General features: G+C 33.7%; 1 protein-coding gene across 1 annotated transcript in view; it reads right to left on the bottom strand.

Moving 5' to 3' along the window:
• Nucleotides 1–2,275: 2,275 nt before the first annotated feature.
• tei (irregular chiasm C-roughest protein teiresias) overlaps nucleotides 2,276–14,570 on the bottom strand; it is a 175,449-nt gene continuing 163,154 nt past the window's right edge. Inside the window, exon 9 of the mRNA XM_035370057.2 lies at nucleotides 2,276–4,920. The gene's annotated coding sequence lies outside the window, so the exon portion shown is untranslated. The remainder of the gene's footprint in view (nucleotides 4,921–14,570) is intronic.

The raw sequence follows: 14,570 nt of genomic DNA on the forward strand, positions 1-14,570 counted from the left end.
AATACTTAAATAGGAATTGGAGAAAAAATGCAAAAATTGTAATTTTTGTTCATGAGTGTTAATCTTCAGTTGTTATTATAGTTTCGTGAACAATGTCCGGGAGAGTTTATCAATATCCAGGAGAAGTCGTTTGCCCGATTCGTTGATGTGGCGGGCGATCGGATGGATGGAAATGGGAATGTCACAAGCTGATGCTGTTAGACGTCTCAATGTCTCTCGTGTGGTGCAACGACTATGGAATCGGTATGAATGCGAGGATTCTGTGTTTAGAAGACATGCTCCAGGCAGACCTAGAGTTACAACACCTGAGGGAGATCGTTATTTACCTCTTTCGGCCCGAAGAAGGAGTAACATTATTGTGCCTCAGCTCATGACAGATCATTTAGTGGCAACGGGAACAAGAATCTCAACTACTATAGTGCACAGACGCCTGCACAATACAGGTCTGCATACGAGACGGCCAGTTGTTTGTATCCCCTTGACCCGAGGACACGGAGGTGCCCATTTGTGTTTGGCAAGGGAACACGTCTTCAGGACCAATCAACAATGGGTTCTCTTCACAGACGAATGCAGGTTCAGATTGGAGAGTGATTCAGGTCGTCAGCTGATCTAGGAGGAACAACTCACCAGATACAACCAATCCCACACTGCGGAAAGACACTGTTACAGAGGTTGTTACGTTACGAAAAAATACAAAATATCAAATTAATAAATCGAATTTTCTTTGTACTAACGTTCAGTCTGACTGCCGGGTAGATCTTCATTAATCCAATAATGTGAAGTTTATTAGAACGAACGTTATTACAATCTATTTACAAAACATATACATCACCAAAAAATTTGTTACAGTTCTTCATTTGTTTTTACACAGGACCATTTTTTCCGTTACTCAGCTCTCAACTGTTTATTTATTTCAAAAACATCTACATTGCTCGAGCGCTGTTAGTCAGCGCCCTCTGTCTATCAGTTCGTGGTTTCGTAACAGAGGTGGTGAGATAATAGTTTGGGCTGGGATCTCTCTCGGTGGTCACACTGACCTGCATGTGTTCCATGGAGGAACTTTGGCTGGTGTGAGATATGGAGACGAGATTCTTGATCAATATGTCCGCCCATATGCCGCTGTTATGGGTCCAGGATTTCTTCTGATGGGCCGAAATGCGCGACCGCACCGAATTCGGTGTCCTGAAGAATATCTTGAGGGTCACTGTATGGAGCGGATGGAATGGCCTGCTCGATTCCCAGACCTGAATCCGATACAGTATCTTTGGGACCACCTTGGGAAGCAGGTTGCTGCTTTAAGTCCTCCTCCAAGGTCGTTAGATGAGCTTGAACAATTACTCTGGTGTCTGGTCGTTGCTTCCCATTTCACTGACCGACAACTTAATTGACAACATGGAACGACGCTGCCGCCAATGTGTTGCAGCTAGGGGTGGACACATTCTTTATTGGGAGACATTTTTGTAATGTTACAACACCATTTTTTCTCAAAAACTGGGATATACCGTTTCTCAAAGACTGGATTTCTCTGGAAAGAGTGCAATTTTTTTATGTAATTCATGCCATTCAAACACATTCAATGTTTGTGTTGAGTTTTAGAAACATACTATGCCGCATTCATTAAAGAACTGTTTAGTGAACATATCTGTAAATTTCTTGTTTCTATGTTGCTTCATTCTCAAATTAGACACCAAAACATTCTGTTTCTTAACTTTTGGTGGGCAGTGTATATAAAAGAGTGTGTAGTTGTGGTAGATTTGTCATAGTGTGGTAAACGATCTATTGACTATTTACTAACTGATCAGAATTTCTTGTGCTGCAGATTGAAAGCTCTCGTGTATGAGTAACTGGTTCGTGAGTACGCTGTTTCTTTCAGTATTTCTGCTGATTTTCAGGTATTCTAGACTTCTAGTTCTCCATTTAGATGCATCTACTGGACTACGTACAACTGAATGTTATATGTGCTATATAGAACGCTATATTATGTATTATACAGATACTACTAGATATTTTGCAGTGGCATCCAACAAACAGATCTTCAGTTAAGAAAGTAATGGAAAGCCTAAGTTATAGAAAAATACAGAATTTACTCGCATAATATACCTTGTGAACGATTCCAGCACGTTGAGTACGTAGATTGAGTACGTTGATTCAGTGCTCAAGTCGGTTAACCGATTGTTTGTAGCATGCAGAAGCCACACATTAATACGTATAAAATATTATGATATATTTTTTATATTGATGAATATTTATTTATAATGGAAAAAAGAGACAACAAAACAGTACAAGAAGTTTATTTCCAGAGAGTTGGTTTTTCGGGTAGACATCATTTCAAAACACGAAATAGTTATGCTTAGGCACCAGAAAATACTTGCAATGTTTGAGTTTTCTAACTCCAATGCAATACACGATAGAAAAGATCATCACTTGGTACTGGGCGGCAATAGGAACAAAGTGCAGCCAAATAAATAAATACAACATTTACTACTAAAGGTATTTGTTATTCCTGCACTGGTTTCACAGAGTTTCATTGACTTTCCACTGAGAGACGGCACTATTTCTTAATGCCGACGACTTATTTTGTTGTATTTTATTCAAAAGTTAGTTCGTTTCCCAATACAATGCTCAAAAATCTGTTCACTGAAGTTCTATAGGAAACGGGAAGAAAATTAAAAATATTTTATAATTTGTATGAAAGTGGAAGAAAAAGAAATTGAAATTTTGAGTTGCCTAATTTCCAAATCTATTGTAATAAACAAAACTTCAAGGTAACAACAGAAATTTCTATATTCTAATAGTCAGAAAGTTTGAAGTACCTAATTATGAGTTCCTGCTATTATATACTCGAGAGATTATTTACCACTTCCCTGAGGAAGGAAAATCCACTCTCGTTAATTTTTACGAATTTCTCCTTTTAAACGAACATTTTAAATGCTTATAATCTGAGAAATGTTGCTGATTTATTTTAATGGAAACTAATACTCTACATGAAACTTCATATGATTTCTGAATGTGAAGGTAAAATTTCTGAACGGTAAATGTTTCTTACTTAATATGTGTTTAGAAGTGTGGTGTAGGTGCATTTGAAGAAGAGAGGATCAGGTAATATTTTTTTCTTAAGCCAGTAGATACTCTATTTATTTTTACCTTCGATTACATTTTAATGTAGCTATATGGTGATAAACTCAAGTCGTTTAATTAACTACGGATTTAGTTAAAAGATTTCAATGCAATTCTTATGGCAAGTTTTATTTTCAAGATTTTTTAATTAAAAAATTACATGTTCATCCTGTTGGTACATTGAACATTATATAGACTACTGATATCAAGTTAAAAAACTGTTTCAAAGTTTGATAAATCAAAATTTTTCCCTTATTCCTTCATTGTTTTAAGTTAATTATAGCATTTTGAAGCGCTTATTATAAAGCATATCCTTCGACAGTTTTTAATAATTTTTACTTTGCATAAATTTCTTAATCTCATTTTGTGACAGTCACAATGTTTTGATAAGGATAAAAATTTATTAACTTTCTAATTATACGAGGTATATCAGAAGAGATTTATTAAGTGTTATTAACAGCAATTAATCAGGAGATGCGTAATGTTATATACATAATTTCAGTTAATTAATCCTGACGTACGAGTTAAAGTGCTCTGAACAGTCATCATAATGGCACTCTTATCAGATTTTTATATTAAATTATTTACGCAAGAAAGTATTCCAATTAAAATATTGAAAGCAACAAAAGAATAGAAAAATCACTTTCTGTTTATTGAAGTGAATATGTTGTAAAATTTTTCTATTATTCCTTTTTTGCAACAATCATTATAATTTAATTTTAAATGGGTTATTACAAATAAATTTTTAATCTGAAGGATAAAGCGCGTAAAAATATTAAATATTTTAAGACGATTTATGCTTTATTAAATCTGAAATAGTGTTCGAACACTTTGTAAAACAGAATAGTCGATATTAAAATAAAATTATTTAGTAACTGTCATAAATTAAAATACTTTGTATTTTTGTTATTTGAAGTAAATTATACCATTTTAAAAGGTTTTTTAAGAATATCCTAAAAGAACTTTTAATGATTATCACTTAGCATAAATTTTTGCCTTTTATATTGCCTTTAGGACAGTATAATGATTGACTAACTTTCTAATTATGCATCGTATCTCAGAAAAATACTGATTGTTATTTACGAACTTAATTTTTTTAAAACTTTCACTTGTAAAGAAGAAAAAGATAATTGGCGGGTTGGATGTTATATGTTGAACACAATTTCTTTCTCGATGACATCAAAATAAATTGAATTTATTACAGATTGCCTAAGCTTGCAGGATCCTTTTTCACAATTTTTTCAATGTAATTCAGGTTTACTGCTGAACAAAGCCGCAATGCACAACTGGTTTTACTCTTTTACAGATTGAAATGTACTGTTTGTTCTACTTCAGTTTTTTAGCAATAAGCGAGCGACGATCAAATATGTTAAGCAGAAAGTTGCTTCACATGTCTTGCATTTGAGACATTTTTTACTGTTGCATATAGTTTAAAGAGGTTTAATTCGTCCAGCAATTATAGGGAAATGTCGTGAAAAGTTTTCAAAAAGTTTGGCTGACTAAGATAAGACGAGGAAATACTGAGTTTGTCAAGAATTTCTTTCAGCTTAGATCATCACACTTTAGCTAGATTTTTTTCTAGAATATGTCTTTCAGAGATCTGTTTTCTTAGAATGACAAGGCCAGCGATAACACTGACATGGACAGACATTATACGGGGATTCGGGAAGATTATTTGCAAATAATCAAAAATCAAATGCCCTTCGCAAAGAGTTCTGGGGAACATCCGACAGGCACCCAGAAAGTGAAGCTCGACACTGGCAGACATTCTTCTTCATCTACTCTCTGGCCTTCATTTTTCACCTAAAAAAGTTATTTTTTTCAAAGTTAGTAAACTAAAAATACATAACTGAAAATCATTAAGATAAAGATTTTGTAGCAGTTTACCAGCCATACCTATAAATTAGTTAGAAATTATATTTCGAATTAACACAATTATCAGTATTTTCAGGACATTTCTTTCCTTAATTTTGCAGTGCATTACTTTTATTCTGCAAGTAGTTATTTTTGACGCTTATGCGTAAAAATATAGAATGAAGAATTATTAGAAATTCAGACCCTCTCCCCAAAATCAAGGTGAAATAATAATAAAAGATGTTTTCACAAGTTTAATATAAGGTAACATTTCAGTTATTATCTTTATATCTCCCAGGTCAGTGAAGAGTTATGGAAGCAACAAGTAATATAAAAAAAATTTTTTTTAAAGTCAATTCCTACTTAGGTCAACAAAGAAAAATTTTATTTTAGTTACTTTTTATTAACATTATAGAGTCATTAGGTTAATTGGAAGCAGAAAAGATGAAAAATATGCAACCGCCTTCGCCGGGAATCGAACTACGGACCTCTGGAATACCGGCCCAGCGTGCTGAACCACTACACCACGAAGGCACGCTAGAGAAGTGGGAGAAATACCTTATAACATTATTAACATTGTTTCGTTTCTAATTTATGAAGCTGATAGTAGTCGATAATTTCTCATTCTATTCATCTCTTGTAATGCTTCATTATTGTAAAGACCCTTTCCAGTGAGTTTCGAGCAGTCCAGTTCTGCAATAAATATTCCATTTTATGATTTCACACGACTCAAGGCGACATATCCGACTCAAGGAATTAAAGTGAAAAACCGTGAAATGTGAAAAAAATGTGAAACAAGTTAAAGTGAAAAACAAAATGTAAAAAAAACTGTATTAATATCAAGTGTCACCCACTACAAGTTTAAAAAATGTATTTGAACTTGAGTGGATGAATAAAGTATTTTATTAACGATTAAAAATTTGAACAAATATAGGAAGAGTGTGAGCTAATAGTAGGAATTTAAAAATCAGCGTCTTAAGACACTTAACGTCAGAACTAACGAAAAAAATATGTACACAAATTGTTTAAAAGCTCACGCAGCAAATTCAAAGGGATGCCAGAACACATGGAAACAAACACCTTTCACTACAGTGCGCATAGTCGTTAAGTTAGATGCGACAGGATGCTTTACGACAGCTGTTTAAATCAAATGTCGTCACTGATGAAATTGTATGAACTGTGAACCTGACGATTTAACCGCAACTATTACGCCGGAGGGGATGTTTATGTCAGTGAAAATAAATTCATTGACGTAATTAAGTCTGGAGTTGAGGGTATCTCTTAGAGTAGGACGGAGGAAAGGAGTAAAGAAATGGACCATTGTCAAAAATTACTTCGAGAGAATTTCTAAGCCGCTATTAAGACATAGAATGTGAAAGCTATCAGCTGAGAAGCAAGGCCGTACCACAACTAGGAAGCACATTCAAATAAAATACATAAAAAATCTGATGTGTACACCACATGACTTCCTTGTACGGAATATTAAATTATACGCATTTTTTCTTGCATCTCATTTAAACTTATTGGATTGAATTAAATCTACTTCGCCGACAGCGCATAGACCACAATAGAATAAATGCATTCTTTAAAATTCCCTCTAGTATTTGTTTACCATAGCGACACTCTGGCGCTAGATTAACTTAACAGTATTATATTTCGTTCATATTATAACTCAAAATGCACAAAAGTTATATCATTTAAAGAATAGAATTATCTAATCGTTGCCACATGTTCTATTCAAATACTATAATAAAGCTAGAATGAGGTATAAAAGAAATTAAGCAAACAAAACAAAAAACAAACAGTTTTTCACAGACGATTGAGTATTTCTCATTCAATTAATTCAGTTCTCACTTCGCGAGAAGGCAAAAATACATAAAAACTCAAAATATCTATATTAAAAATTAGGAAGTAAATCTTAAACACTTATTTCCTCGAAAAATTTCCAGAAAGGATTAAGCATGATATAATTGGCAATAATAAATGAAGGCGTAATATTTGTTGTTGCGAAGCTAAGTTTCTCTAGATTGGCAACAAATCCAGTAGTCTGCTCTTTCAAATGTAAACAATCAATGGCCGCCATAAAAAAAAAGGCTTAGCGGCATTTAAACAACTTTAGAATCGTTGATAATTCTAAAAATATTGCATACAGATTTACTAAAGGCATAAAAACCTTAACCGGAAGATAAGAAAAGCATAATTCAATCACTTTTAAAGCAAAAAATGTACAATTTACAAATGTATAAGAGTAAAGAAACTGAGATTACTGAGCCGGGTAACAGAGTGGATAGATATATAAATATAATATTTATATACGTTTGGTGCGGCCATTTGCAACCAAAATAGGAGGTTCACATCTACATGTTATAGCAGTTCTATATACAAAATTTCAACGTTCTGAGGCTATTCGCTTTTGAGTTATGCGAGATACGCACGTACGTACATACGTTCGTACAGACGCCACGAAATATTCTCTTCAGAATTAATTTTAAAGCAGTTTTATAATTTTTTTGGTGGAAACGAGTCTTTTATTCTGTCCTTACGTACAGATATCACACAAAAACATCGTTAAATTGCATTCGATAGCGGTCAAAATAGATATTTTCGTTGAAATATGCTGCCTGAAACTTTTCGCGATTACAATACTTCCTTTTTACTTCGTACAAGGAAGTAAAAAGTATAAAATACATATGCAAACATAAAGTAAACACATAAAGAATAATGATGATGCATATAAAAAACCATCGCTTTCATATGTGGGTTTGTAAACTATCCATGTCTTTGCTTGAGAGAGAGTGTCTGGAGAAATGGAAAACATATTCCACAAACACTCTTTATACTCGAAACACTCTTTAGAAACATATAAAATTCAAGAGCCGCCCAGACGGTACAGTGGTTAAGGGAGGCTATTGCGGTACTCAAGAGCCCGAGTTCAAATACTGGAGAAGGAATGGATGCTTGTAAATGTATGGTGTCTGCGCGGCATGGGGTCACTCAAAATATGCGAAGAGCCGAAAGTCTTCTCGAAAGGTTGGTGTAGAGGAAGAGTGATAGGAGATCCTCGGACTCGTCGCCCACTCGGGGTGCTTTCCATCAAAATTGGAGGCTACTTGTTTGTTGCTCAAGGCTCTTGCCAGCGACAGGCGATATCTTGCTCTCCTTGCCAAGATGAACTTCGTAGGTTTGTCCTGATGTTATTGTGAGACAAGTGAGATAAGTGACAACAACAACAGGAAATTTAAGAAAAATTGAATAAAATCGCTAAATTGCTTTGAAATTCTGCTACCTTTATTTACTTGCTCTTTATAAACACAGCTAACCCTTTCATAGTGGATAATTCTCTAAGATGACCACCTCTGAAAGTGACTAGCATTTCTGAGTAAATAAATACAAGTACTGGCAATCAATCTGATGTCTCTTAACACATCCAATTCTTCAGAAGCTCAACTGCTCTAGAATCGCGTGCAATCGGATTAAAATGGCTAAACTGCATTGACAAAAATAGTTATAAACTAAAGTCAAATAAAATTATTTAGATCAGTACTGTCAAAATATATGTATGCCCTTTTTGATAAAATATATCTCATCTGTTTGCTTGTTACGCGGTTTATTCTAACTATTTATCTTTAAAAGAGGGCTTTTTCTTTGTTAAGATCAAGTAGACAATATTAGCTTATTTCATATTTTAGACTTATTTGAATTTTTATGTTTAGCTCACATTTTTAGTGTGAAAAATACTTTTCACTTATAACTTTGGATATTCATGAAATTATAATAATAATAATAAACACATTTTAACTATATGAGGTTGATGAGGTTTGATGAGGTTTCTTTGAGAAGAAGAAAGACGAGAAACATTTATTTCAGATATACCCTCATGAGAATTTCTTTCTACTCTCACGTTTGTGACTTTTGTGGAAAGCGATATTTAAAAACGGTGTATTAGTTAGCGACAAAGCTTTCTCTCATAAAAAAGTAATAGAACATATTACATACTTTTTTTCCTATATTTCCTTATTTTTATTCATTAAACGAGTAAATAAGGTTTCAGAGAGGAACAGGGAAAGAAATAAAGTATAAACCACTAGCTTAAATACAAATAAAGCCGGCAATCGTTACGGAGACGTAATGAACTGCAGAGGTAAAAGTTTTAAACAACAACTGAAAATGCGTCTGCTGGAAAATTCAGAGAATATTATTTATGATCAAGAGGAAACTTTCCTTCGTCTAGAATAATAAGGAAAAGCTGAGACAGTTATTCATTCTAAGATCATTTTAAGTGTTACTGTTTAAAATTTCCTCCAATCCATTATTCAGAACAAGGAAAATTTGACGGCTTCCGATTTCAATGGCCTTGCCTCGTCCACTGCGTTCCATATTTCTTGATGCACGTGACAAAGGACCGAAACACAAAAGAGAGAACGTTGATGGGTAAACAAAACCAGTTTAAAGCTATCTTATAATCAGAAGGAACCCGTTCTTTAGTCATATATCATTTTTCTTAATTTTGTGCATATTATATATGTTTTAAGGTACATTTTCAGTAGAAAACAGGACTGTGGGTATTCCTGTTAAATAACGTCTAATTTCTCAATTTATCAGAAATTTGCCAGTAGTTGTAGTGATAAAAAGAATCTTAGAAATTAACAACAGTTCCAGTGTTATTTAAAAACGAGGGAAAATTTCACTCTTAGATCGGAGTTAACTGTAAAGAAATGTTATGTAAATTGCAAGAGAAGCTTCCAAAACCTTTTCTTCAAGCAACGAAATGTTGTACTGTAAACATATGAGATGAATATTGAAACTAATATTTAAAAATGCCATATTCAGGCAAACTGGAAATGCATCTTTTGAGCTTAAGTTGATTTTTTAAATTTCAAATAAACCAAACCAAAACCGGTTGCTTTATGTGCGTACCTTGTATATCAAGTATAAGGAGTGAATCATCAGCATGATTGATATCTGCCTCTGAATGTGCAATGTTTTAAGTGAAGTCTGTAAGAGAACGTTTTGAAAGTGCGGAACATCAGCCAATGTCCTAGACTCTAGTTAATGTCTAGCCAATGTCCATCAACCAATGAGCCTAGACATAATTAGAAATGTTTTGGATCTTACAATTTTATATACCCAACTAGACAGAAAGAAAGGGGAACATACTGCTATCTCCTTGACATGAAGAAAAATTTGGAGACGATAGTTTGTTAAGTAATAGATGACCATAATATTTAATAAGCGTACACTTCTTATTTTCCAAAAATTCTATAATTGATAAGAGATATAGAAATGATGCACTTGATTAGTACCCCCTCACTGATGAGAGGATAGATGAATTTCTTTAAATTGAAAGGATTCAGCGAATGAAAAGGCCATCAAAGGCTTTGGATATGAACAATACCCGAGTCTGCGTAGAATGCTTTTTACTGTACAAAAATAATTTTCAGCACATTGATATGGTAGCGGAGTAACTCAAAAATGAAATATTTGACGAATTACGTACAGAAAAAAATACCATCAAAAGCCTTTTTTTTTTAACGTGAAGTAATCATTGAAGGTGTTAAATTTTGCATTAAATTCAAGTTGCTAGATTTGCTTCCGCAATAATAATTATAGGCTAACTAAAAATTTGGACAAAATGAAATTGAAGCTCATTCTTTATTTTCTTGATGGTCGGCACATCCATCTTATAAATCTGAAATGAAATAAGAAGTTAATTTTTCTGAGTTTATTCACATTTGATTCATCACTGCCCTGAAAATTTAGGATCATTTCTTTAAGAGACATTTCAATGGCTCACTTTGCAGAGACATTAGTTAATTGGAAAGGAGGAGTGATGAAAAATGAGCAAAGCCTTCGCCCAGAATCGAATCACGGATCTCTGGAATACACGCCCAGCATGCAGACCACTACACCACGAAGGCACGCTAAGAAGGCGGGAGAAGTACCTTATATACTCCCTCTTTTAAAGGGCGACTGGGGTTTTTAGGGGACCCAAACGCCAAATCCTAGGTGTGGAGAATCATCATCCACCACCTTTTAATTTCGAGCGCCACTGTAGAGACATTAGGTTATTTCTAAAGCAGGCAAGATGAAAAATGAGCAACGCCTTCGCCGGGAATCGAACCACGGACCTCCCGAATACATGCCGAGCGTGTAAACCACTACACCACGAAGCACGCTCAGAAGGCGGGAGAAATACCTTACAACTTTAAATATTAGGAGTACTCGGAAGTTGTTGGACAAATCGAAAGGTATATCACCTTGAAATTTTTGTCTTCACTCATTTTCCGTTTCTCAATAACAAATATAGAATTAACACCGTATTTTAATGAAAAACTACCTTTTATTTTCGTTTCCAATACTGCCAGTTATTGCTTGCTTTTGTAACTTCACAATCTCCCATATGTGAGCAACAGAGACATACCTATTAAACTTTTTTGTTCAAATTAACGTACTACCTTTTTTCTATCTTAAAGTCATAGTAACGAAAAATAATACTCTTCTATAATTTAATATGCTTTACATTTATGTAGATTATTGATCAAATATAAAGATGAACAGGACAAGTTACGCTGGTAAAACAGTCTCCTCAACTTAGGAAATCCGAATCTGTAGAATTTTCTTATCCGGGAGATAGGAAATCTGTTGAATCTAGATTCGCTAAATCGAGGATCTGCTGTACTAAGTAAGGGGTGATGCAAACGATTGATTGTTTAATAAATATTGATTTTTAAATCTATTCTGGTTTTGATTTTACCGTGAAAAAGTTCAGACTTAATGGAGTGAAAACAATATACTGTTTTCATTAGTATACTGTATTTAGTATACTGTTTTTATTTCCTTCAACTGTTTTTATTTCCTTTATTAGTATACTTATATTTAGTATACTGTTTTTATTTAATTCAACAACAGGCAAACATCTTCTGACGAATAAGAACGGTCATGCATTCTCTAGGAAAAGAGGGCTAATTTTCTTATTATGAATATATTAACCCCATGAAATGGGTTAATATATAATGAGACGAAAAATAAAAATATGACGAAACATTTAACAGATAAACTCCTTACTAAATTTTAAAACAACTACCCACAGTCCAGTAAATTTCGCGACAGCAAATTTATATAAAAAGCAATACTTATCAAACGAAGGGTAATAATGATGTGAAGGTTATATTTAAGGATGTTTAGCTGAGAGTATCTAAGAATTTTCAATTGTTTAAGGTAATATTGCATAAAAGGAATCCAGGAAACTTATTGAGCCCAAAAGAAAGTAAACAGGACATTGTGAAAATTAATGACATTTAAGTAAATTTCTTTATAAAAAACAATGTGGCAACTTAGTAAAACCTAATTACTTTCATGAAGCTTTTTAATATGACAACTTAGTAATAACTGCACGGTACTTTATCAAAAAAATTAAAATAATAATACGAAATTTATTAACTAAATTGGTTTAAATTGTCGTGTACGGGATACAAAGCTAATACGGGAGACAAAGCTAAAAAATTCTGCAGTAAAACCCAAATTATAATAATTTTATAATTTTAGTATATTTTTTGTTAGGTAAATCAGAATAGTTTCAGGTATTATTTCTATTATCTTTTGCAATTCGTACTTTAGAATATTGTAAAGGGAAACGATTATTGTGGTGCAAATTAAATTAAGACAAAAATGACTCTTGCTATTGCTGATGATTATTGTATAAGGTATTTCTCCCACTTTCTTGGTATGTCTTCGTGGTGTGGTCGTTTGCACGCTGGGCGCGTCTTCTAGAGGTCCGTGGTTCGATTCCCAGCAAGGACGTTGCTCATTTTCATCTCTCCTGCTTCCAAAAAAATTCCTAATAGCTGTACAGTGGCGCACGAACTAAAAGGGTGGTGGATGATGAGTCTCTATACCCAGGATTTGGCGATTGGGTCCCCTAAAAACCTCAGTCGCCCTTTAAAAGGGGGAATATATAAGGTATTTTTCCCACCTCCTGTGTGGTGGTCTGCACGCTGGAAGCGTATTCTAGAGGCCCGTGGTTCGATTTCCGGCGAAGGCGTTACTCATTCTTCACCTCTATGGCTTTCGAAAATTCCTAATGGCTCTACAATTGAATATGACATATTTATCTGAAATTTGAAAGTTTTATTCTAAAAATACAATATTTGTATAAAAGGGAAGAAGGGGAAAAAATTCTGACTTATGCAATAAAGCACTGATAATTTTGATAATATGTTTCTTCCTATATCTATAAAAACGATAAAAAATTTATAAAAGCTGCTTAAAATTTAATTATGTGCCAAATATAAATAAAGTTTGGAACAAAATTATTTAAAACTTTAAAAAGCAATGAATAATTTTGCTCCAAAGCAATTTATTTGTAAAACAGGAATCCATTAGAAGTTTTAAGATTTCAAGAATATGTCATAAATTGAGTTCGTCAAGAATGCTTATAATGAGATTTATGCTTAGAAATTTAGTATTAAGTGCTTGCTTGCAATATAAAGAAAGCAAAACTGTCAATGATAATGAAAACTTGTGCAAAGAATTCACTTATATTCACATTAAAGTGTAGATTATTATGGTTAAAAATTCACTAGGAAATTTATTTTGTTGGTTTCCGAGTTGCCCTTGTTTTGAAGCTGGATACTGAAAAACCTTTTCAGAACTTATAAATTTGAGTAAAATATCATAGTTTCTCATTGCAGTTAGCTCTTAAGATAATGAAGAGAAACAATTCTCTTTTTACTTTCGAATAAACTGAAGAGAAAAGTTCCAAGTATAACGTGTGAATCTTACTAATATAAATACGTAAAGTTCTCGCACTGTAAACTCAGTTTTAATAACAAGAAAATGTAAAATTTTAACTTCTAGAGGTTACTAAGTTATTTTCAGAGCAAAAAGCGTGAATAATTAACTGCGCCGTTGCCGGAATCTAATAACAGATCTTCCTACTGCAATTTGTTACTACTACATCATATGGACACATATGTGAAGACAGCCTTCATTTATCTTAACTTTTCTTTCAAATTAATCACGATTTCTTTGATTAACCTTCAATACCTGCTTTCTGCAGAGACTATGATCACGTTTTACCCAATGTTGTTTTTGCTTACGACAGAAATAATGCATGTGCCCTGGTACCATTTATCCTTTTCAATAAAAACATTCTGAGCATAATTTATTTTAAGTTATTAATCATTTCTATCAACAACTAATTATACATCCGAAAAACTTATATGTTGCTGCGATGTGTTGTGACTAATCTATCTGGGAGTAACTTCAAAACAAGCTCACGAAATTAATTGTGGCAAGGAGAGCAGGATTGCTTTTGTAGCTGGCAACAGCCTTGCGCACCATACAAGGTGACAGTAAGACTTCGATGAGTTCCGCCCCCAGTTTTGATAGAAAGCCCCCGGTGGGGGGGGCCGGGTACCCCTTTTCTCCTACTGCCAAACTCTCGAGAGGATTTTCGTCTCGCCGCATATTTAGAGTGTCCCCATGTCACACGGACACTATACATTTACGAAGCTTCGTTACCGCAGTAGGCTTTCCTAACACTATACCGCCCATACGGCGAAAAGCTAGTATGGAAGCTGGAAGGATTTAAATATAAG

Source organism: Stegodyphus dumicola, chromosome 1, assembly GCF_044657685.1.
Source record: "Stegodyphus dumicola isolate Sdum_Otavi_A_Nest chromosome 1, ASM4465768v1".
Classification (NCBI taxonomy): Eukaryota; Metazoa; Arthropoda; class Arachnida; order Araneae; family Eresidae; genus Stegodyphus; species Stegodyphus dumicola.